The following is a 22155-nucleotide window of genomic DNA, read 5'->3' as shown; positions in this document are numbered from 1 at the left end:
TGTAAACGGTACTATACATGATATTTGCCGTCGTGCATGCCAAGCTCTGAATTTATTAGGGAATGACCAACACTGGGATAACTGCATCAATGACGTGTGCAAAACGTCAATTTCAACTCAAATTCATGCACTGTTTGGAATCATACTAAAACTTGCTCTCCTTCAGCTCCTAGGGAGTTTTGGGAGAAATCTAAATCGAAAATGTCCGAAGATATACTCCATCAAAAACGGTTAGAGACGTCAGATATGAATTTTGATTTTACATCAGAAATTTATAACTACACTTTAGTTATTATTGAAGATTTGTGCTTATGTATGGCAAACAAACCTCTTCAGGATTTGAGAATGCCTTCACCTAATTGTACCGCTGCTGTTTCGACATGTGTAGAATTGGATCGTGAACAAAGTTACAGTACGAGTGATCTATTGTCGTATGTACAAAATAATGTTTCTAAGTTAATGTCTGAGTAAAAATACATTTATGATAAGATAATGCATTGTGTCCATAACAACGTTGGAGAAATCTTCTTTTTGGATGCACCAGGTCAAAAGTTGATATAGCGTTGGTAATTGCGTCGTCCGGAATAGCCGCAACGTTGCTGCCTAGTGGAACAACTGCTCATTCTGCTTTGGAGTTGCCTCTGAATTTGCATTCTACAGAAACTCCCATGTGCAATATTTCCAAATCATCTGGGATTGGTAAAGTATTACAACAATGCAAACTTATTATTTGGGACGATTGCACAATGGCAGACAAAAAAATCGCTCGAGGCTCTGGAGCAGTCATTGTGAGATTCGAGAGGAAATTCGAAACCCTTTGGCAGTAAATTAATATTGTTTGCGGGGGATTTTAGGCAAACATTACCCATAATACCTAGATCAACCCCTGCAGACAAAATGAATGCTTGCCTGAAAAATTGTAATTTATGGGCACACGTAAAGACATTAAAATTAACTACAAATATACGTGTCCGATTGCAAAACGATGACTCTTGTCAAACATTTTCAGATCAATTGCTGGCAATTGGAAACGAAAAGCTCCCAGTAGACTCAATTTCAGGCCGTGTACAACTACCTGCTGAATTCTGTAATTTAGTGACGTCCAAAAATGAATTGGTTGAAAAAGTATTTCCGAATATTCTAACCAATTATAAAAATCATAAATATACGTAAATAAAAGTGAACGAGTGATTCTGGCAGCCAAAAATATAGACGTCCACGAAATCAGCAATACTGTTTTGACAAAGATTCGAGACCAGGCAGTCCTTTACAGGTCAGTCGACACAGCTCTGGAACCAAATGAAGCGGTTAATTTTCCATCTGAATTTTTAAATTCCCTGGATCTCCCAGGGTTTCCACCACACGTGCTAGAACTAAAAGTAGGCGTACTAATAATATTGTTACGAAATATCAACCCACCAAAGCTTTGCAATGGCAAGCGACTTGCCTTAAAAAAAAAAACAATGGAAAATGTAATAGAGGCAAAAATCTTGACAGGGCCATTTGAGAGTGAGGCTGTTCTTTGTCCTCGCATTCCCATGATTCCAACGGATCTACCTTTTCAATTTAAAAGATTGCAATTCCCAATTCGATTAGCGTTTGCAATCACCATCAACAAAGCTCAAGGTCAATCATTAGAAAAATGCGGTATAGATGTTTTTACAGATTGTTTTTCTTATGGACAATTGTACGTTGCATGTTTGAGGGTTGGTAAACCTGACAATCTATTTATATGCACCAACAATGGGACAGTAAAGAATGTTGTATATTCGCAAGTTTTACGAAGTTAAACCCCAACACCTAGTTGGTGGGGGCGCTTCACGCCCCCCCCCAAGCCCCCTCACGCGCAAGTCATTACGCACCATATTAGTTACGCACCATTGTAGTTTTGTCCCTGTGTCCCAGCTGTGAATATAGAAAGATATATATATATATATATATATATATATATATATATATATATATATATATATATATATATATATATATATATATATATATATACTAGCTGTTGGGGTGGCGCTTCGCGCCACCCAAACACCTAGTTGGTGGGGCGCTTCGCCTCCCCCCAAGCCCCCCCCGCGTGCGTAAGTCGTTACGCGCAATATTAGTTACGCGCCATATTAGTTACGCGCCATTGTAGTTGTGTCCCTGAGTCCCACCTGTGAATATAGATAGATTTATATATGTGTTTCAAACTACGTAAAAATTGCGAATATACAACATTCTTGGCTTTCCCATTGTCTGTCCATATACAAAGCCGTATGTACTAATAATGACGTCATATGCAAACGCTCTTTTTACAAACAAACAAACATGCATACACACAACTCGTTTTTATATAGATAGATAGATAGATAGATACAATACAAATTAACTACGTAAAACTTGTGAATATACAACAGTCTTCGCTGTCCCATTGTCTGTGCGTATAAATAGATTGTCAGGTTTACCGACCCTCAAAGATGCAACATACAATTGTACATTGGTAAAGCAATCTGTATTAAGATCTATACCGCATTTTTCTAGTGATTACCCTTGAGCTTTGTTGATGGTGGTTGTAAATGCTAATCGAATTGGGAATTGCAATCTTTTAAATTGAAAAAGCAGATCCGTTGGAATCATGGGAATGCGAGGAATAAGAACAGCCTCACCCTCATAAGGCCCTGTCAAGATTGTGGCATCTATTAGGTTTTCCATTGTTTTTTTTTACGGCAAGTCGTCATTTATAACTGCATCTCGCAAATGAATGTATTGTTCAGAGCGGAGCTTGGTCTGATTCAGGCGGATATATAGCAAACGTTCTGATTCAATTTTAGCATACATATCCACGACAAATTGGTGAAACAATTCACGGCATTTTAAAATATAATTTTCTTCATCCTGCCGAATCATTAGTCTATAGGAATAATAATGCATTGCACTGCATTTCTTATTCATTTCTTTGTTAGTGGCTGGATTCATCAATTTAATATTAAAGTGATAGCCGTCGGCTCCATCCCAAAAAATGATGGGATATTGTAGGGCATCGTAGCATCGATGAGTTTCAGCAATTCTTAACAACTGAGCGTTTCGCTTATGTAGAATAATATCTCGAGGTAAAAACTGATCACCGACCATAACGATTGCCACTTCGTCGATAGTCGGAGCATTGTATCTACGCACATGTTGGCCAGGAGGCGTTTTGTCAGCGGAAATAACAATTTTATGAGTATCAGTAGGCATCAAATCGATGGCTGTTTTGAACAGACGCACTAAATTATTATTTTCGTGGAAAAGATGTTGCAATTGGGAAACGATTGTCCTTTCAACGTTGGGAGAAATTTCGCAACGTACATTCAATTCAGAATTTGTATCACTGATGAAGTACAATTGTAAAAATTTATGATTCTCGCCTGAGAATGGTAGAAGGGACCCTGCTTTATGATAAATTTGCCCTTTTACTTTGAAAGTAGACATAAATTGATCTGGATTTTCGATTTGGGCTCCAAACGACGTCATTTGGAAACATGAGTTGTATTGTCTGATTTTTGACAAAAAACGCTTAGATTCTGACGTAGTTCCAGTAAGGAAAGTCTTCAATGGCTCTGGTGGTGCAGCCAATAGAGGAAGTTTAACTTTTACTGAGGCGCAATACATTCCCATTGTTTCACCATTGAATTTCAAGGCCTTGCAATAGGGACAAATTTTAGACATTGTCCCGATTTGAACACATCTACTCAAGCTATAATCATCGACTGGGTTGCACCTGAATGCCAGGCGATAACTTTCAGATTCCTCTGATTCCTCGGCACGCTTTCTTTTCTTACTTTCTCTATCAGCAGCAAGCCTGATTTCTTGCTGTTCTTGTGATTCCTCGGCACGCTTTCTTTTCTTACTTTCTCTATCAGCAGCAAGCCTGATTTCTTGCTGTTCTTGTAATTCCTCGGCACGCCTTCTTTTTTCACATTCTCTTTTAGCAGCAAGTCTGCTTCTGCGTTGCTCTGGTAGTTCCTCGGCATGCTTTCTGTTCTTTCTTTCTCTATCAGCCTCAAGCCTGTTTCCCTGCTGGTCTTTTGATTCCTCGGCACGCCTTCTTTTTTCACTTTCTCTTTTAGCAGCAAGTCTGCTTCTGCGTTGCTCTGGTAATTCCTCGGCATGGTTTCTGTTCTTTCTTTCTCTATCAGCCTCAAGCCTGTTTCCCTGCTGGTCTTTTGATTCCTCGGCACGCCTTGTTTTTTCACTTTCTCTTTTAGCAGCAAGTCTGCTTTCGCGTTGCTCTGGTAGTTCCTCGGCACGCTTTCTTTTCTGACTTTCTCTATCAGCAGCAAGTTTTTTGGCATAGACTCTTTGAGCATCTTCATCAGTCATTGTAAACTTAAACATTAATAGATTTCTACGCGAACATATGTCTTATATAACTTGAATGACGTCACCTTCAAAGCAAAAATGACGGCAACTAATTTCATGACGTCAGCCGAATCATGACGTCACCTGATCCACAGATCCACAGATCCACTGACAGACAGACAACTTATTTATATATATATATATATATATATATATATATATATATATATATATATATATATATATATATATATATATATATATATATATATATATATATATATGCGTGTGCGTGTGTGTGTTTTTGACAACGTAAAACTTTAGTGAATATACAACATTCTTCGATGTCCCATTGTCTGTGCATATAAATAGATTGTCAGGTTTACCGACTCTTGAACATGCAACATAAAATTTTCATGGGAAAAACAATCCGTATTCAGATCTATACCTGATTATTCTAATGATTGCCCTTGAGCTTTGTTGATGGTGGTTGCTAATCGAACATTCCCTGTGTCCCCGTCGTCATTTATATATCCCCCTTGTAGTTGTGTCCCTGTGTACCGGTCGTCATTTATATTCCCAGTATCTCGGTCGTCATTTGTGTCCCAGCGTCCCAGTCTGTAATTTCTCTTTGAGCGTCGAGGTCGCCATTTATATTCCCTGTGTCCCGGTGTCCCGGTCGTCATTTGTTTCCCGGTCTGTAATTTATCTTTGAGTTTCCCGGTCGTCATTTATATCTCCCGGTCGTTATTTGTGTCCCAGTAGCCAGTGAGGTGATGTAGATGCAGAACATCGCAGTTCTAGCAGGTTATCTTGTGTTTCAAGATACTAGATTTTTCTTTTTATTCAAGCCAACATACCAGTAAGTTTCTTATATAGGGGTTTTGGACAAAGTGGTTTTAATAGTGCACGTCTTTTTTCGACTTGAATTTAGAAGTTCAAGTTATGAACTTCACCCATTGTTTGCATATTTATACTGTTGGTTATCGGGAACTATACTGACGTTTTCAGGGGGGATGTTCTCTGGTGGTATGGGAGACGGGGGAGGGGGCTACGTGAAAGGATCTTTCATAAAGAAATTTATAACGGTGGAATTAAAGGGGGTGTTAAATTTTCAAGCGTTATTTAAAAAATCTATTAGAAATTAGACAAAAAAACAATGTTTTTCAACTGAAATTAAAGCAACATTAAAGCTTAAAATGATCAGACATTATGTACGTATATGGGGAGTTTCGTCCCCTCTCAACACCTCACTGTTGACACAAAAGTATTTTTAGTAATTTTAAAAGAACCATTTGTTCTAATTAAACGGCCTTTGGGATTCAGCGATCACTCTTGTGTCCCGGTCGTTATTTGTGTCCCGGTGTCCCAGTCTGTAATTTCTCTTTGAGTGTCCCGGTCATGATTTGTGTCCCGGTGTCCCAGTCTTTAATTTCGTCAGTCGACAAACATGACGTCAATCGACAAACAACTTCATGACGATATACAGCTCAATCCTTATAATAACGTCAGTCGACAAACATGACGTCAGTCGACACGCAAACATGACGTCAGTCAACAGACAGACAAACAACTTATTTGTCTTTTTTCTTCTAATTTAAAACCAGTTCTTTTTATTAGATTAAAATAAAAATTCTGGCAGAGGTTGGTCTTACCCAATTTAAGCAACATAAGATTTTTTTAACAAGGTTGCTCCTCTTTCATGTCAAATTTTTTATTTTAGTTAATTTACATTCTCTTATCAAACCATCAAACATAGTCCCCCAAATATCATTGAAAATGTCAGGAGCACAAACTGGATTGTTACAAACATATAAGCCATTTGGTTCTTTCTAGACGTTTTAAATTTGTACTCTGTCAGACCAACCATATACGACCTGATTTCCTCTTTCTTAATTTTATCCTGAGTATCTTGTATTATACCTTGGATCACTTCTAGTTGATTTGAAAAAAATATTTTTTGGTATAACTTGTTAAAATATTCCTGAACTGACTGATTATAAAATTCTCTTTTTATCCTGAGATATCGAGGGAAATAATGGCCTCCTTCTAATCTTTGATAGTTCTCTAATGCATGTAGAAATACATTGGGCCTGTATTTTTGATTTCTGTTTCCGGAAAAGCGGAATTTATTTATCCAGGGTTCTGATCTTTGATAGTTATCAAAATCATCTAAAAATAATTTTAGCCTATATTTTCGATTTTCATCTGATGGTGTATCAATCACAATGTGTGCTATTCTTGAAATATCTTGATTAATACGTTCTTTTTTTGATTTTTCAGGTAAAATTTTACAGAAAAACGGCATCAGTTTGACTTTTGTTTCTAAACTGTTTAAGATAGTTGTTCTAGCTCCCAAGTCATTCTGCCAGTTAATATATGCAATGCTATCATTTCCGATAATAAAACGGGTGTTTATTTTTAAAGCATCACCATTATTTAAATTTAGATGGTGCAAAAAAAGTTCAATTTCATTAGAATTACCTTCTAATAGATTGCCACCTGCCTTTGAGCATTCTTTTGAAGCGCTGACAGAATCTAATGGTCCAAGAAAAACTGTAAGCTATTTTTGTCCTATTATAGGATATGATTCTCTCTTACTGGGTTGCTGCTACCGCGGCAACCACAATACCGTAAATCACTATAATACCATTGCAACCATAATGGTAGTAAAATTTTCATTTGTGTTAATGAAAACAGGACAAAACCCGTGGCTATTTCAAGCTTGGAATATGAGCCACAGGGATCAGGCCGCAAAGTCATTCAAAAACGCAGTTTTTCGTAAAAAAGATTTTATTCTAAAAATTATTTTCGTCCATTACAAAAGCAGTTATGCGTAGCTACTCAATTTTAAACGAGCCGCTATAAATCTCTATGATTTTTATTAGCCCGCTTGTCCTGATTGAAAAATGAAGACACGTCAGTGCTAGCCTAGCAAAAAATTCATTTTCCATGTTGTTCAAGGTGGGGGACTTTAACAAACAACCCTCCATAAGGTTTATGACTCAGCTGATTCTAATGATGTACTTTAAATTTTGATCAGGTTTAATATTCCAGGGGCTTATCGCTCTTTTCTTAAGCCTCTATAAATTTGTTTTCGTAATAAACTTCTACTTTTAAGATTAACCGAAAAAATAATTACCATTCCAAAATTTAGTGTCAGCTGGTTATATTTTATCATAAGACCGTTTTCTCAAAATGCGTAATTCAACTTTTGCTTACAATGGGCTGTGGTTCACCTTCCACTAGGCTTGAGCTACTGCTGCAGCTATTATTTTAATAACCCAACTTGTTTGATTGGGAATAACGTGGCTATTCATTAGTGCAATAGAATACCAATTAGTCTCATCTTCAATATATTGAAAATTAACCTCAAATTATGTGTTAAATTTTTTGTTTCTTGAAATTCCAATGATTTTTAAGTAACAAACTCTCAATTTTTTCAAATATTTGAATGTTGCCACTATTTTTTCTTCTATTTTAAAACCAGTTCTTTTTATTAGATTAAAATAAAAATTCTGGCAGAGGTTGGTCTTACCCAATTTAAGCAACATAAGATTTTTTTAACAAGGTTGCTCCTCTTTCATGTCAAATTTTTTATTTTAGTTAATTTACATTCTCTTATCAAACCATCAAACATAGTCCCCCAAATATCATTGAAAATGTCAGGAGCACAAACTGGATCGTTACAAACATATAAGCCATTTGGTTCTTTCTAGACGTTTTAAATTTGTACTCTGTCAGACAAACCATATACGACCTGATTTCCTCTTTCTTAATTTTATCCTGAGTATCTTGTATTATACCTTGGATCGCTTTTAGTTGATTTGAAAAAAATATTTTTTGGTATAACTTGTTAAAATATTCCTGAACTGACTGATTATAAAATTCTCTTTTTATCCTGAGATATCGAGGGAAATAATGGCGCCCTTCTAATCTTTGATAGTTCTCTAATGCATGTAGAAATACATTGGGCCTGTATTTTTGATTTCTGTTTCTGGAAAAGCGGAATTTCTTTATCCAGGGTTCTGATCTTTGATAGTTATCAAAATCATCTAAAAATAATTTTAGCCTATATTTTCGATTTTCATCTGATAGTGTATCAATCGCAATGTGTGCTATTTTTGAAATATCTTGATTAATACGTTCTTTTTTTGATTTGTCAGGTAAAATTTTACAGAAAAACGGCATCAGTTTGACTTTTGTTTCTAAACTGTTTAAGATAGTTGTTTTAGCTCCCAAGTCATTCTGCCAGTTAATATATGCAATGCTATCATTTCCGACAATAAACCGGGTGTTTATTTTTAAAGCATCACCATTATTTAAATTTAGATGGTGCAAAAAAAGTTCAATTTCATTAGAATTACCTTCTAATAGATTGCCACCTGCCTTTGAGCATTCTTTTGAAGCGCTGACAGAATCTAATGGTCCAAGAAAAACTGTAAGGCATTGGCAAATTCCTGTACTGCTAGAGCCACAATTATACAGTTTCTGGATTTTTGTTATTTCACAGTTTTGAAGGTTTTCAGAGTCAACGTTTGATAAACCATCTCTTATTTCTGTAGAGCATATAAATGACCCTATCATTTTTTTGTTTATGCTTTTAATGTCGACCTGGGGCGTTTCAGGGTTTGACCAGTTAATTTCAGCATATTCGTCATTTTTGAAGATTAGATCTGTGTTTTCTTTGAATTTTTCCCCACTGTTGTTCTTCCAATAATCTAGATACGATTCCTCTAATTTTTGTTTAAAACCGATATCAACTAGATTACCATCCATTTCTTGACACTGTTGAATAGCCTCCTTTTTTTCAAGGGGCCCCTGAAAAAAAGTCATGCATTTACAATTTTCTCTAGGATTTCCGATGCATTCATATGATTTTTGTATTTTTGTATTGAAGCATTTCTTCAGTTCTTTAAAGTCGACTTATGAATATTCATCTCTTATTTCTGTAGAACATATAAATGACCCTTTTGTTTCATTGTTCGTACTTTTAACAATCACCTGGGGTTGTGTATTTCTTGACCAGTCTATTTCAGCATATTGATCATCTCCGAAGATGAGATGTTTGTTTTCTTTGAATTTTTCCCCACTGTTGTTCTTCCAGTAGTCTAGATACGATTCCTCTAATTTTTGTTTAAAACCGATATCAACCAGATTACCACCCATTTCTTGACACTGTTGAATAGCCTCCTTTTTTTCAAGGGGCCCCTGAAAAAAAGTCATGCATTTACAATTTTCTCTAGGATTTCCAATGCATTCATATGATTTCTGGATTCTTTTATCTTTACATAATTTTAAATTTTCAAAATCAATAGGATTTAGGGGATTATCACTTATGTTTGTAACACATATAAAAGACCTTTCCTCTATCTTTTTGCTAGTTTCAATATTGGCTCTCTTTGTACTTTCAGCTGACCATTTTACGTCAATATAATTTTTATCTGTTTCAATATCTATGCTCTTTTCTCTTTCTAAATGTTCCAAAAATCTTTCTAATTCAATTGAAGGTCCTTGAACAAGACTACCTTCTACTTCATTGCATTCTTTTGAAGCATCTTCCCAGTTTAGTGGCTTCAAGAAAGCTGTCCAGCATTGACATTTTCCTCCTTTGATACCGGCACATTTGTAAAAGTGCTGTATCTTGCTGATAGAACATTTTTTCAGTTCTGTTAAGTCAACGTGTGATAAATCATCTTTTATTTCTGTAGAACATATAAATGACCCTTTCATTTTTTTGTTTATGCTTTTAATGTCGACCTGGGGCGTTTTAGGGTTTGACCAGTTAATTTCAGCATATTCGTCATTTTTGAAGATGAGATCTGTGTTTTCTTTGAATTTTTCCCCACTGTTGTTCTTCCAATAATCTAGATACGATTCCTCTAATTTTTGTTTAAAACCGATATCAACTAGATTACCATCCATTTCTTGACACTGTTGAATAGCCTCCTTTTTTTCAAGGGGCCCCTGAAAAAAAGTCATGCATTTACAATTTTCTCTAGGATTTCCGATGCATTCATATGATTTTTGTATTTTTTTATTGAAGCATTTTTTCAGCTCTTTAAAGTCGACTTGTGAATATTCATCTCTTATTTCTGTAGAACATATAAATGACCCTTTTGTTTCATTGTTCGTACTTTTAACAATCACCTGGGGTTGTGTATTTCTTGACCAGTCTATTTCAGCATATTGATCATCTCCGAAGATGAGATGTTTGTTTTCTTTGAATTTTTCCCCACTGTTGTTCTTCCAGTAGTCTAGATACGATTCCTCTAATTTTTGTTTAAAACCGATATCAACCAGATTACCACCCATTTCTTGACACTGTTGAATAGCCTCCTTTTTTTCAAGGGGCCCCTGAAAAAAAGTCATGCATTTACAATTTTCTCTAGGATTTCCAATGCATTCATATGATTTCTGGATTCTTTTATCTTTACATAATTTTAAATTTTCAAAATCAATAGGATTTAGGGGATTATCACTTATGTTTGTAACACATATAAAAGACCCTTCCTCTATCTTTTTGCTAGTTTCAATATTGGCTCTCTTTGTACTTTCAGCTGACCATTTTACGTCAATATAATTTTTATCTGTTTCAATATCTATGCTCTTTTCTCTTTCTAAATGTTCCAAAAATCTTTCTAATTCAATTGAAGGTCCTTGAACAAGACTACCTTCTACTTCATCGCATTCTTTTGAAGCATCTTCCCAGTTTAGTGGCTTCAAGAAAGCTGTCCAGCATTGACATTTTCCTCCTTTGATACCGGCACATTTGTAAAAGTGCTGTATCTTGCTGTTAGAACATTTTTTCAGTTCTGTTAAGTCAACGTGTGATAAATCATCTTTTATTTCTGTAGAACATATAAATGACCCTTTCATTTTTTTGTTTATGCTTTTAATGTCGACCTGGGGCGTTTTAGGGTTTGACCAGTTAATTTCAGCATATTCGTCATTTTTGAAGATGAGATCTGTGTTTTCTTTGAATTTTTCCCCACTGTTGTTCTTCCAATAATCTAGATACGATTCCTCTAATTTTTGTTTAAAACCGATATCAACTAGATTACCATCCATTTCTTGACAGTGTTGAATAGCCTCCTTTTTTTCAAGGGGCCCCTGTAAAAAAGTCATGCATTTACAATTTTCTCTCGGATTTCCGATGCATTCATATGATTTTTGTATTTTTTTATTGAAGCATTTTTTCAGCTCTTTAAAGTCGACTTGTGAATATTCATCTCTTATTTCTGTAGAACATATAAATGACCCTTTTGTTTCATTGTTCGTACTTTTAACAATCACCTGGGGTTGTGTATTTCTTGACCAGTCTATTTCAGCATATTGATCATCTCCGAAGATGAGATGTTTGTTTTCTTTGAATTTTTCCCCACTGTTGTTCTTCCAGCAGTCTAGATACGATTCCTCTAATTGCTCTTTAAAACCGCTATTAACTAGATTACCACCCATTTCTTGACACTGTTGAATAGCCTCCTTTTTTTCAAGGGGCCCCTGAAAAAAAGTCATGCATTTACAATTTTCTCTAGGATTTCCAATGCATTCATATGATTTCTGGATTCTTTTATCTTTACATAATTTTAAATTTTCAAAATCAATAGGATTTAGGGTATTATCACTTATGTTTGTAACACATATAAAAGACCCCGTCTCTATCTTTTCGCTAGTTTCAATATTGGCTCTCTTTCTACTTTCAGCTGACCAGTTTACATCTATATAATTTTTATCTTTGATGATGAATTTTTTATCTGTTTCAATATCTATGCTCTTTTCTTTTTCTAAATGTTCCAAAAATCTTTCTAGCTCAATTGAAGGTCCTTGAACAAGACTACCATCTACGTCTTTGCATTTTGTTGAAGCACCTTGCCAGTCTAGTGGCTGCAGGAAAGCTGTCCAGCATTGACATTTTCCTCCTTTGATACCAGCACATTTGTAAAAGTGCTGTATCTTTCTGTTTGAACATTTTTTTAGTGCTTTAAAATCCAAATGATCTATTTTATCTGTGATATTCGTTTGACAGTACTCATTCGGATTTAATTTTACAATTTTACCACCAAAACTGTCGCATATTCCCTTAGCCTTATTTTTAAGTTTTACCATGTTTGTCCGGCAGATACATTTTCTTTTAAAATTTCCGATGCAATTTATTTTTGTCTGATATTTGCTGTTGTCACAGTCTTGCCGACCTTTTAATTTCTTTATATCTCCTTCTATCTTATTTTGTTCCTCTTGGTTCTTCTTTAGTTCATCTCTCATTTTCTTGTTATCTTTCTCTCTATTATACTCTTTCTCGTTTGTTTTAATTTGTATTTCACAGACAAATCCATACTCTCTTTTATCATTATTGTACTCTTGTATACCTTTACAATTCCCAGTGTACCACTTAAAAACATTTTCTTTGGGCTTCCTCTCAATTGTAGCACAATCGTGTTTCTTAAAACTTCTATAGGATGTTTACTGTTCCAGCGGTCACGATCACTTATAGCGTTATCTGATCCATCTAGCCATTTTAATGGATTGTTCCCATAATTGCTACGCGATGATGTTTCATAGTGTTCATCTCCTCTTCTCATACCTATCCATGTTTTTAATAGTCCCTTTGTATTCAAAAAAGTTTCTAGATGAGCCTGACGTCGACGATCATGAATTATAGGGAGTGAAGAGGTTGGGTACAATTCTTTACATTTTTTTTGTGCGTCATTAAACCCAAGTTTCTTGTCATAATATTTAAAACAGACACAGTCTTCATTCCGTTCATTACAAACTAATTCATTTGGAATATTTGTTATACAAAACTCAATCGCTCTTTTGTCCTTTGCAAACGCTATTTTATAACATAAAAGTATAAAAAACATAACAAAAATTTTCATTTTTAGATAATAATTTTAGGCCGTACTAAATAAGTCGAGTGACCGAACGAGTTCATTGAAAAAACTGATTTAAAATGTTTTAGGTATTTCTCTAGTCTCAATTTCAAAATTAAAATAGCTGCTCAGGCACCACAAATAATTTTGCAGTTTATATAATAACCTTAGCAATTCTGAACTGAAAGCTAAAACAAACAAAACAACATTTTAAAACAAAAAAAAGTACATTTTACATAACTATATCTTCATGCTTTGAATTAAGTTAAAAAACACTATTTTGATGTTCATGTACAAAGAGATGTAAATAACATTTTGTACTACAGCGCTATAGAAAAAAATGCAGTTGTTCTTATGAAATTGATTCTATTTTAAATACTGATTTTTAATTTCAAATGGCACTAGATGTATTAATTAACTTATGTAACAAACTTTTATATTCTTATATTTTTATTATGTACTAGCAGTTGGGGTGGCGCTTCGCACCACCCCAACACCTAGTTGGTGGGGGCGCTTCGCAACCCCCCAAGCCCCCCCGCGCGCGCAAGTCGTTACGCGCCATATTAGTTACGCGCCATTGTAGTAGTGTCCCTGTGTCCCACCTGTGAATATAGATATATATATATATATATATATATATATATATATATATATATATATATATATATATATATATATATATATATATATATATATATATATATATATATATATCTTCTATATATATAAAAATAAGTTGTCTGTCTGTCTGTGGATGTGTGGATGGATGTGTCAGGTGACGTCACCTGAAAAAACTGGATTAGGTGACGTCAAAACTGAAAAAACTAAAAAAAGGCAAAAACTACAAAAAAAACTAAAAACTAATAAAAAAAATAAAAAAGCTAAAAAACTAAAAAAAATATAAAGGTAAAAACCAATAAAAAACTAAAAAAAAACTGAAAAAACTAAAAAAAGGCAAAAACTACAAAAAAAAACTAAAAACTAATAAAAAAAGTAAAAAAGCTAAAAAACTAAAAAAACTAAAAAAACTAAAAAAAGGTAAAAAACTAAAAAAAATAAAAAATAAAAAAAAACTAAAAAAAAGGAAAAAACTGAAAAATAAGCTAAAATAAAGGTTAAAACCAATAAAAAACTAAAAAAAAGGAAAAAACTAATAAATGACGACACTCAAAGAGAAAGCGACCAGGACAAAAGGAATGTTCGATTAGCAATCAACAAAGCACCGGGACACAGGGAGTATAAATGACGACCAGGACATAAGTAAAAAAAAAAAAACTATCTATATATATAAAAATAAGTTGTCTGTGGATCTGTGGATCGTGGATCAGGTGACGTCACCTGAAAAAACTGGATCAGGTGACGTCAAAACTGAAAAAACTAAAAAAAGGCAAAAACTACAAAAAAAACTAAAAACTAATAAAAAAAATAAAAAAGCTAAAAAACTAAAAAAACTAAAAAAAGGCAAAAACTACAAAAAAAACTAAAAACTAATAAAAAAGCTAAAAAACTAAAAAAACTAAAAAAAAGGCAAAAACTACAAAAAAACTAAAAACTAATAAAAAAATAAAAAAGCTTAAAAACTAAAAAAACTAAAAAAACTAAAAAAAGGTAAAAAACTAAAAAAACTAAAAACTAAAAATAAACTAAAAAAGGTAAAAACTAAAAGAACTAAAAAAGAAAAAAATAAATGACGACACTCAAAGAGAAAGCGACCAGGACAAAAGGAATGTTCGATTAGCAATCAACAAAGCACCGGGACACAGGGAGTATAAATGACGACCAGGACACAAGTAAAAAAAAAAATTAACAAAACTAAAAAGAAGGTAAAAACTACAAAAAAACTAAAAAGAAAAAAAAACTAAAAACTAATAAAAAAACTAAAAAATCTAAAAAATCTAAAAACCATATATATATATATATATATCTATATTCACAGGTGGGACATAGGGACACAACTACAATGGCGCGTAACTATTATGGCGCGTAACGACTTACGCGCGCGGGGGGGCTTGGGGGGGGCGCGAAGCGCCCCCACCAACTAGGTGTTGGGGTGGCGCGAAGCGCCACCCCAACAGCTAGTATATATATATATATATATATATATATATATATATATATATATATATATATATATATATATATATATATGTATATATATATATATATTTTTAACTACGTAAAACTTGCGAATGTACAACATTCTTGGCTGTCCCATTGTCTGTGCATATAAATAGATTATCAGGTTTACCGACTCTTGAACATGCAACATATAATTGTCCATGGGAAAAACAATCTGAGTTCAGATCTATACCTCATTATTCTTATGATTGCCCTTGAGCTTTGTTGATGGTGATTGCGAATCGAACATTCCCTGTGTCCCTGTCGTCATTTATATATCCCCCTGTGCCCCCCGACGTCCCCGTTGTTGTTGTTTCCCTGTGTACCGGTCGTCATTTGTGTCCCGGTGTCCCAGTCTGTAATTTTTCTTTGAGTGTCGCGGTCGTCATTTATATTCCCTGTGTCGCGGTGTCCCGGTTGTCATTTTTGTCTCGGTCGTCATTTGTGTTCCGGTGTCCCGGTCTGTAATTTCTCTTTGAGTGTCCTGGTTGTCATTTATATTCCCTGTGTCCCGGTCGTCATTTGTGTCCCGGTGCTTTGTTGATGGTGATTGCTAATCGAACATTCCTTGTGTCCCGGTCGCTTTCTCTTTGAGTGTCCCGGTCGTCATTTGTGTCCCGATGTCCCGGTGTGTAATTTCGTCAATCAATAAACATGACGTCAGTCAACACCCAAACATGCCGTCACCTGACAGATCCACAGACAGACAACTTATTTTTATATATAAAAATATATACGAGGGGTTTTGTGCCCTCGTTAATACCTCACTCTTTACACTAAATCGTAAGTTTTGTCCCAATTCCTTAAGAATGACCCCTAAATCAGAAAGGCCGTAGAATGAATAGTTGAAATTACTAAAAATACTTTAGCATAAATAGCGAGGTATTTATCTCCTCCTAAATATCTCAGTCTTTATGCTAAAGTATTTTTAGAACCCCTTATATACGTAATAATCTCTGTTCGTTTTAAGTTTTAATGGTACTCCTTACTTTCAATTGAAAAAAACATTTTTATATTTATTTTTTCATTGTTTTTTATAGTAATGCTCGAAAACCCTGCGCCCTTTTCATTGAATTTTTCTTCCCCCATGACATATTTCTCCAAGGAAAGATCCTCCCACATAGCCCCCTCCCCTCAGCCCCATCCCCAAACAAAAAAAATCTCCCTGAAAACATCTGTACACTTCCCAATAACCAATACCATATGTGAACCCTGGTCAAAGTTTGTAACTTGCAGCGCCTCCCCCAGGGATTGTGGAGAGTAAGTCATTCCCAAGGACATATTTATTATGGTTTTCGACTATGCGGAAAAAAATGGCTATCTCAAAATTTTGATCCGTTGACTTTGGGAAAAATGAGCGTGGGAGTGGGCCTAGGTGCTCTCCAAGTTTTTGGTCACTTAAAAAGGGAACTAGAACTTTTAATTTCCGTAAAATAATCTCTCTTGCGACATTCTAGGACCACTTTGTCGATACAATGACCCCTGGGGAAAGAAAAAAAAAACAAATAAACACACACCCGTGATTTGTCTTCTGGCAAAAAATTACGAAATTCCACATTTTTGTAGATAGGAGATTGAAATTTTTTCCATAGGGTTCCCCTATACGCCAAATGTGATGGTGTGATTTTCGTTAAGATTCTATTACTTTTAGGGGGTGTTTTCCCCTATTTTACAAAATAAGGCAAATTTTCTCAGGCTCGTAACATTTGATGACAAAGACTAAATTTGATGAAATTTATGTATTTAGAAACAGCATAAAAATTCGATTCTTTTTATGTATCTTTTAGCATCAAAATTTTGTTTTTTAGAGTTTCGTATACTATTGAGCCGGGTCGCTCCTTACTACAGTTCGTTACCAGGAACTGTTTGACTAAAAATGTCTTATTTATTAAAAGAGGAGTAATGATCCAAGCGCTGGGTGGCTCTGTGTAGGCTATTGTAGTTGAATTTAACAGGGGGGGGGGCATTTTAAAATTAGGCTCAAGTTATTTAGAAAACAGAAACAGTTCCTATTTCTGGAGAATTCATACCTAGAGGTTCCCCCCAAAATAAAACCAACGGTGTGCAATGATTTGCTTCTCCAGCCCCATGTTAGTCAGACAATAAATTAGTCAGGGTAGTAGGATATCGCAAGAGCTCTTGTTTACTGCCTCTAAGAGGGGGTTTACGGGTATTGTCCATCCTGAAAATGAGCTTTTAGCAGTTAACTATACGATTTCAAAACAAATATTTTCGTCAACTCGAGGATGAGAGCCCCCTGAGTCTTAATAATGATATTATCTTTCTGACTTATGGTATTCTTTTTTACAGGATGAAATCATAAGTTTTTCAAGGGGGAAATAAATTGCTATTCTTTTTCTGGTTCTTGAAAATGATATGGAATGATTAACCAGTAAGTGGCTGATTTCTTTGCGGGAGATACAAACACCACTCCAAAAATGGCTATTACTCCTGTAAATCCAATTATTTAAGACTCATAACGAAATTTCAAAGGAGTGGGAAACCTCGTTTGGTGATGCTGGGAAGGGGCCTCCCTGGCCCTCAAAAATAGAGTTATAGATTTTGCTTTCTGGCAAATACAAGGGAACTGTTATGTATCTTGTTCGGTGCCTCTGGTAGGGGGGCCTTAACTCTCAAAAATTGAGGTATAGGTTTCTTTTTCAGCTTAATAACAGAAAAAATTTGATGATTTTGGGAGGATGTAAGGGGTCTTCCTTGGCCCCCAATATAAAGCTATTGGTTTTGTGTTTGGTCTAATAAGTGGGAACTATTATATTCCCTATTCAGTACCTCTGGGATCCTCCTCGAAGCTGGCGGTATAGGTTTTTATTTCAGTCTAATAAAACAGCACTGTGTTTGACCTTGCTCGGTACCGCTTGGAGGGACATTTGAGTCTCAAAATAAAGGTATTTGGTTTTTGGTTTTTCTTTTCAGGCTAATATGTGGATAGTTCTCAGAGGGGGTTTGAACTTCAAAAATAGAGCGGTAGCTTTTGTTTTCAGGCTAATACTATATTATTTTTAAAGACTAATAATATATTCTTTTTCAGGCTAATATATTCTTTTGCTTGTTACAACCAGGTCATTTTAAAGGAGAAATAAGTTGCTATTGTTTTTCAGGTTTCACCTAGCTACATTATTACTAATTCAAGGAGCCTACAATCTTTTCGATGATACTGAATTGCTAATAGAGAAAGGTGGATGGGAGATGGTAAATTTATTTTGTGAGGGGGTGAATCCGAAGAGCGTAGCTATTGATACTTTCATAGCTGTTCTCGGGCTTGTCGAAAACAATGAATGGGTGGATTATGAGCTATTACCGAACAAACCTGGGAAAGTACAAGCAGACCCTGGGGTGATATCCCCCAAAACACACACAGCACTCACAGGGTCCGTAAGGAGGAGGAGTAGGACAAAGTGGAGCTGGTTCAAACCCTGTCTTACTTGAATTTTATCACTGTAATTCTGCCTTGCGCAATGTCAGTTTGGCAGCCCCTTCGACATCCTCACAGCTGGCAGTATCTATTCGGGTCCTATTGACATATTGCACCCGTATATAGGTAAAGTTTGAACCCTTCTTGAAAGACAAATTAGGGAGGCAGGAGGGAGGGACAGCATTAAATCCTCGGTTTCGTATTATTTTTTTTTTACTTAGATAAAAGTCCGGAGAGGCGTAACCACATTATATACAAACCGAAATGCAGACACTTTATCCGGATTTACATAGTATTGGGGGCGTATTTTAGGATAGGTAGAGAGTATTTTTAATAAAGTAGATAGCTATATTGAAAAGGGAAGTGGATCAATAATTTTATTTATCAAGAGTTTAGGTACTAATGTAACAAAATTTAAAAGAATTTTCTTTTAAGAGGTGGGAGGTGGAGAGAGATGTGAAATGTAGTTCAAATTTGAGGGGTTATCAAGATGTACAATACTTTTATTTCAATAAGGACTTAGAGTTTTTCAAATACGTGATCCTTGTCGCAGGTATTAAGCCCCTGAAAAATAATGCAATTGAGACACTCAGTCTTCGATTTGTATACGAAAATGCGGTTTTTCGCAGAAAATTAGACTAATATGAAAACTTGTTTTTTTAATTACAAAAGTGAAAGATATAGCAATTTCTTTTAAAGTGAGCCATTAAACAGCTGGTTATGATGTTCCAGTGCACAGCTAGCTTCAGGGAAAAAAAAAAAACAGAAACAATGTACTTTCGATGAAAAATGTCGTAGTTGTTGCCACTTTCATTTTTTAAAATTAATATTCCAAACCTAAATAATATCTGCTTACCAAATAGTTACCTTTGGTAAACGTTTCTGTTTACTAAATAGTACGCAAAAATGAAATTATTTTATCCCTGAAAGTAAACATCTAGGTGATAAAGTAATTGTAGGTCTGCGTAGATTATGGAAGTGTCTTTTTGACGAGATGAGATTAAAATGCTGTATCTTTTCCTAATTTCCAGGATAATACTTATAGAAAATCTATACATATATAAATAAGTTGTATGTCTGTTACACTATCCTCTATATATAACTTGTATGTCTGTTACACAATCTTCTATATATATATATATATATATATATATATATACAAATAAGTTGTATGTATTTTTGTGCTGAGGGTTTGCATATGACGTCTGAAATATAAAGAAGAAAATGAAAACTGAAAAAAGAAAAAAGGTAAAAAACTAAAAAAAACTAAAAAAACAAAAAAAGAAAAAAAAGAAAAAAAAGAAAACCCTAAAAAAAAATAAAATAAATAAATAAAAAAGGCAAAAAACTAAAAAGAAAAAAAAGCTAAAAAAAATACTAAAAAAGGCTAAAAAACCATAAGACAGGAAAAACTAAAAAAGAAAAAATTAAAAAAGAAGAGAAAACATATCTATATATATATATATATATATATATATATATATATATATATATATATATATATATATATATATATATATATATATATAACTGGGAATTGCACAAATATTTCAATATATTTTGACAATAGATTAAAGTAATTCGAAAACCTTAAAACAGATACCCAAAATTTTAAGATTTATTATAAATTGTTGACCTTTAGCATGCTTGGCACGTAAAGATTTTTCCAAGCGTCAATGTTAGAATGAACATTGACAAATTGAAAAACTTTGAAAAAGATTAAAAAAGAAAAAATTAAAGCATGTTTGTTTTTTTGTATGTTTTAGGGTTTGCATATGACGTCTTAAAAAAAGAAAAACCTAAAAAGAAAAAAAAAACTAAAACAAAGAAAAAAAATAAAAAAGGAAAAAAAATAAAAGGAAAAAAAGCTAAAAACACTAAAAAAGCTACAAAACTAAAAAATAAAAAAACTAAAAAATGAAAAAAATTAAAGTATGTTTGTTTATTTGTATGTTTGAATTCCACCATGAGTAAGTACAGCTGTTTAGAGGTGTCCATTATCAGGTAAAAAAATGTGTGTGTAATTTTCTGTACTTGTAAAATAAATGAGGTTTTGTTGGTATTTATTGATGCTTCAGAAACAAGAAAGGGAAACTAAATCATGAGAACTAAATATTAGACAGTAGACCTAGGAAGTTGAACAACCATAGTTGTAGAAACCCAGTAAAAGAACAAGAAATCCAACAAACAGGATGGAAATCCAATAAGGGTCTTAAATACGAATAGTTTGTTTTGTGGACAAATTGAAAATCCAGTTCGGGTGTGGGTTTTCAACATTTTTGTTTTTTAATAAATTGGAAAATCAATAATGATCAGGGAATCCCAGTAAGGTCCTTATTATTGAATTTGCCGATTTTTTTTTACATTTTCTTAGATAATTTTTTCTTACAGTGAAGTTCAGACTGACTATTTTCCTCTCAATTTATTAACATGCCGTCTATGCCTTTTATGTTGTGTGACATAGACGGTATATTATGGCGCCTGACTTCATCTTCCCCATCTGGCATTTTCATCGAAGGCCTGCATTTCACACCTCCTAAATTCATATTTTAATACTTTTTCTACTTTCTGTACAGTCCTCTTATATAGATGGATAGATAAATTGATAGATAGATTGATAGATAGATATGCTCAAGGGCACATTTTCTAGCATTAGTTTCCTGTTCTGCCACAGCTTCACGGGTATCTGAAATTTGATACTTATTCAAAAGAAATGAGTTTTTCTCGAATAGCGGTATCTGTATAAAAAACTTTGAATATCTACAAAACGCTGACCTAACTTTTAGTCTTTCTGTTTCTGTGAACCATTCCCAAAGCGGGGAAAGGTAAAGGTGTTGTGGTAATGCCACTGCTCTGTACATACTCGCCAAAATTTGCCGATTGTAAGAATACTTCAGCGGGGCTAGTTTAGCATAGCTCACTCGCAGGCTAGCCATTAACTTGTAGACCAATAGCGCTATAACCAGAAACAAGCTCATCTAAATTATCCAGCAGTACACTCAATGAGAAACTCAACATAAGTAAATCATCAGCATAACTTATTAAACTCAAATCACAAGTATCGAATCTTGGCCCGCCAGAAATTTGCTTTGTAACCTTAAAAGTCAACGTGCTAAATAATATCGGACTTAAGACGGAACCTTGTCGAAGTCCTCTCTTTAGTTTAACTGGCTCACTGAGTTTTTCAAGCCCAAGTTTCCCTCTTATATAGCTATTAGAGTACCAAAATGATAACATAGCTACTATATGGGCGTTCACACCGGCATCTAGCAAGGTCTGGAACACAGCAGACTGGATTACTGAATCAAATGCAGCGGAAATGTCAACACTTCATATATGTACGGATAAATCAAGTGAATCAACCTTGGCAAGAATACGCTTTAGAAGTCTATGGGCGAAAGC

This window comes from Artemia franciscana, chromosome 13 (genome assembly GCF_032884065.1).
Source record: "Artemia franciscana chromosome 13, ASM3288406v1, whole genome shotgun sequence".
Classification (NCBI taxonomy): domain Eukaryota; kingdom Metazoa; phylum Arthropoda; class Branchiopoda; order Anostraca; family Artemiidae; genus Artemia; species Artemia franciscana.
Note: the sequence above shows the minus strand (reverse complement) of the source record.